The sequence below is a fragment of the Pteropus vampyrus genome, unplaced genomic scaffold (genome assembly GCF_000151845.1).
Source record: "Pteropus vampyrus isolate Shadow unplaced genomic scaffold, Pvam_2.0 Scaffold28, whole genome shotgun sequence".
Classification (NCBI taxonomy): domain Eukaryota; kingdom Metazoa; phylum Chordata; class Mammalia; order Chiroptera; family Pteropodidae; genus Pteropus; species Pteropus vampyrus.
In genome coordinates this window covers 6,378,638-6,383,213 of record NW_011888809.1, presented here as the reverse complement: position 1 = coordinate 6,383,213, position 4,576 = coordinate 6,378,638, and the positions used below count along the sequence as shown (strand labels likewise).

At 33.0% G+C, this 4,576-nt stretch overlaps 1 long non-coding RNA gene across 1 annotated transcript in view; it reads left to right on the top strand.

Moving 5' to 3' along the window:
* Positions 1-3,611, top strand: part of LOC111737553 — a 95,072-nt gene extending 91,461 nt beyond the window's left edge. Inside the window, exon 3 of the long non-coding RNA XR_002779472.1 lies at positions 3,563-3,611. This is a non-coding gene — a long non-coding RNA (uncharacterized LOC111737553). The remainder of the gene's footprint in view (positions 1-3,562) is intronic.
* Positions 3,612-4,576: the final 965 nt, after the last annotated feature.

Here is a 4,576-nt window from a genome sequence, read left to right as displayed (position 1 = left end):
CCACCCATACACGCACATAACGCAACGGATTTTTAGGGAAAAATCTGATTGCAATTTTGAACTCCAGCTGCTCATATTTAGCATAGGGTTATTTTCAGGGTGGCCAAGTCATGTAACCAGTCCTGATTCCCACTTGGGTATTTGGAGACCCGGAAATCAATAGTGACAAGATAATCTGCTGCAGTGGCCAGGGAGGGGCATCCTGTGACTGAGACAACCGGCAGAAGAAAAAGCCTGCATCAAACTCTGAAGATCTGCAGGTCTTTATGGTGCTCTGTGGGTGTGTGAAATGGTAGAAAATAGGAAGAAAAAGTATTTTATCACGGTCTCATGAGGTCATTCATTATTGGTTCCAATTTTCAGATAAAACTATATGACACCGCAAAGGTATTGGCACGATTCTCATATACTCATCAGTGAGTGGGAGATTTAAGAGAACCCATTTCATCTAAACTCAGAACAGCAGCTTACAGTGTTGATGCTGCTTGCACGCACACACGCTAACTCAAGGCTCCTCCCAGTGTGAGCTGGAGCCAGTAAGCAAATGCCGTATTACTGGCTTGCAATGGCAAAAGTCCAGAAATGAGAGTCTAAGTTTAGAAACTTCGATAGCAACTTAACTGAGTAATTTTATATCTGTTGAATCTAATTTTTAAGTGTCACATTTTTATCTTCGTATTCTCAACTTCTGAGTAATATGTTTTTATTGCATTGTATGGAAGTTTGGATTAAAATGAATTAGTAGCTTAAATAAAACAAGCAAACAAAACTAGTCCTCTGTCACAGATAATTAGAGAAGTATCAGCCTAACTGAAATGTTACAGCAATCCATGCAATGAACTAAGACTTCCCCTAATATTTGGGCTTGTTTTCCACATTTTAATCTCAGATTTCTCTCTTCTTTGATAGCTGAATGCTTAATACAGTATAACATAACACACCCTCAATGGAACACTAATCCCTAAAATCTGTTCTGCCAAAATACAGTAAGAAGCCTGCTTTATAGGATATTTAAAAGTAATGCAGTTTTAGTTTTATTTAGTTTTATTATTTTCCAAAGCCAGCAAGTGTGGATATATCCGGAGTTCCTGTTTCATAGATAGACATTAGTGATTTGTATTAATTGGACTTAAAATAAGGTTCTATATAAAGTATAAATGCCCCTTCATTTCTCCCATTTACAGTGATTATAAAGGTACCTTAATTTGCTTTAAAAGTTGTTTCTAAATAAAGATATAGTACTTTATTGCCAGTCCTGTCTCAAAAACAACTCTTCAAATTAGTGAACCTCAAAGAACGATGTCCAGATGCTTGCATTTTTGTTTCCATCTTCCACTAGCGTAGGAAACACATGAAACATTGACAAAACCTAAGAATTCAGAATCCTCAGTGCTCTTTTTTTTTTTTTTTTTTTTTTGCCAATTATTTACTCTGAAAACGAATCTTTATTTTGTTGAGGCAAAAAAGTAAGTTACCTCTAACTGTCTCCTTATAATTATCACCCTATTTTATTTCTCTCATAGTAATAATCACTGTTTGAAATTATAATGCTTATTGATTTGGTAACTTGTGTACTTTCTGCCTCTCTATACTAGCGTATAAATTTACAGAAAGAGGTAAATCCACTCTAGGTGGAAGAATGTAGGGGAGGGTCCACTTAGAATTAGCAGGTACAAAATGGAGACCTCAAACAGAAGAACTAATTAATGATGGTGTAGAGAACAGGAGCCCTGTTGGCTCTTCTCATTTTCACCACCACCCTCACACAGAGCAACTTGCTGTGTGGCAAACAAAAACAAAAACAACAAAGCATCCTCCTTTGACAATACTTAACTTGACCTCTTGAGAAAAGCTAAGGCTTCGAAAGGCCTATTCATATGGCACTTGGGGGACTCCTAGTCTAATGACCAACTCAGGTCTATAAGCAGACTGTAAAGTCAAGTCTTCTAGTGGACAATTTTGACATCAGATATAGAGCTCCCAGTTAGCTCATGAAGGGGAAGGCATCCGAGAACACAATTCCAACTGTTTCCAACTACCTTTGAAAATCAACAATGTTCTTTGTGCCTAAATAGCACATCCAGATCAATTAAACCTAAAATGAATAGAAAATTCATAGAACATAAGTGAACTTTCGAAAATTCACAAATAATAGAAAGATTCAGAAAGATACTGTCACCTCTATAAAATAAGAACAGATGGTGATAACAAAAGAAAAAAAAATGAAAAAAACTATGAAAGACCTCTTGGAAATTAAAAATCGTTTGCCTAAATTTAAAGTTTAATAGAAAGGCTAGGAGCCAAAATTGATAGCCTTTTCCAGAATAGATAAGCTATAGACAGTACTAAAAAAAATTGACATTCAATAAAATTCTAGAAAAGGAGAACACACAACAAAATGGAGAGAAATTTAAATAAATAAATAATAGAAAACAGTTTACCAGAGGTGTAAAAAGATATGGTTTATTAATTCAAAAAGAAACCGTCAAGTGATCTCAGGGTAAGAATTTACCAGAGGTGTAGAAAGATAAGATTTTTCAACTCAAAAGGAATATCTGAATGACCTCAAGGTAACACACACACACACACACACACACACACACACACACACACACACACACACAGAATTCTTTTACTTTTTTAAAATATTTTAGAACACAAAAGATAAAAAGAAATATCCTTAAAAGGCAAAATCACATAACCAGTAGATCGAAATCCACCTGGCATCAGAATTTTCATCACGAATAATGAATGCTAAACACAATGGAAGAACGCCTTTCAAGCTCTAGGAATAAATTAGTTTGAATCTAGAATTCTATACACAACTAACTTATCAGAATATGTGAGAAAAAAATATAAACATCTATAGAAATTTCCCCATGTAATCTCAGGAAGTTTCTAGATGATATAGTTAGGGAAATAAAAATTTTAAAATCTGAGTGAGAAAAAGAAAACATGAGGTACAAGATACATTGGAATTAGCTGAAAAGTACAAGGAAAATAAATCCCGCGATGATATCTGACCTACTATAGGAAGTTAGTGGTCTGCAAAAAAATATTTTCAAGAACAAAAGAATAGATTCTTTTAAATTGATAAATGGGATAAGCAAGAAGGTTTTAGTTATGTGGCAAAAATAGTTACATATTTTTCCTCAGCGAGAATAAAAGAAAGGTAATTAGTAATGTCATAAAAATGTATATAAAAATCATGGTAAAAATATGAAGCAAATGAAATGTGTCATTTTTTAAAGAAATTTCATGGAATGTAAGAAATCTGCCATGATTTCATTTATGGTTTCTGGTTTCCTGTTTGGCTGAAAAGATATTCGCTACCCTGAGGTTATATCAATATTCTCCTAAATGATTTAGTTTAAATAATTGTACTTTTATGTTCTTTACATTTAGATTTCTAATCTATATGAAATTTATTTTTACATGGAGTATAATAGGGACTTAACTTTATTTTTATCCTGATGGTTAGATAATTATGCCAATGTCATTTATTAAACATATCATTCTTTCTTTACTGAATTCAAATACCACTTTTATTATTTTATTCCAGATATTTTAGGATATGCCTTATGCTAAGGCCAAAGAAACCTGAAAGAAGGTAAGAGACATCTCCTTTTCATAGAGAGAAAATAGATATTTCATAAGTTGAAACAATGAAAAGGCATAAGAGAACATATATAGGTATTATAATTTAAGTCCAAAACCATAGGAAGAAAAATAGGATGTGGGATTTTTTTTAATCAGAGAAGACAATTTTAATTATTCACAAGATACAGAAAAAAAAGAAAAGGAGATGAAAGAAAATACAGAAATTTAGAAATATGAAAAAATATATGGAAAAAATAATTAACAAAAGAATGTACACTAGTTGTAAATTGGTTAATGTCACTAAATGAAAGACATTCAGAATGGATTAAAAATATACAACACATAGACATACACATATACACTCTCATAATAAGTTTATTTACTGAATGAAGATCTGCATTCATAAAGAATGTGGGAAAAGCTTTTAACAAAATGCAACGGTCATTCCTGATTAAAACAACAACAACAAATTTAACAACAAAAGCAACTCTCAGCAAACAGTGATAAAATGGCACTTCTTCAACTTGATAAATGCCTCTGGAAAAACCTACACCTATCATTATTCTTAATGATGGATGTCTCGACACACTTCCACTAACATCAAGAACAAGACAAGAATGTTTGTTCTCATTCTTTTTTTTAATTAAATTTATTGGGGGAACATTGGTTAATAGCACTGTATAAGTTTCTAGTGTACTGAATTTGCATTGCGTGCTCATCACCCAAAGTCTCGTCTCCTTCTGTTGCCATATGTTTGACCCCCTTTACCTTCTTTATTCTCCCCTTCATTTCCTCTTCCCCTGTGGTAACCACCATACTGTTGTCTGTTTCTATGAGTTTGTTCATTTGTTGCTTTTTGTTTTATATCCCACATATGTAATATGGTTATTGAAATCATACAGTTATTGTTCTTTTCTATCTTACTTATTTCACTTAGCATGATACTCTCAAGATCTATCCATGTTTTCATCCTTGG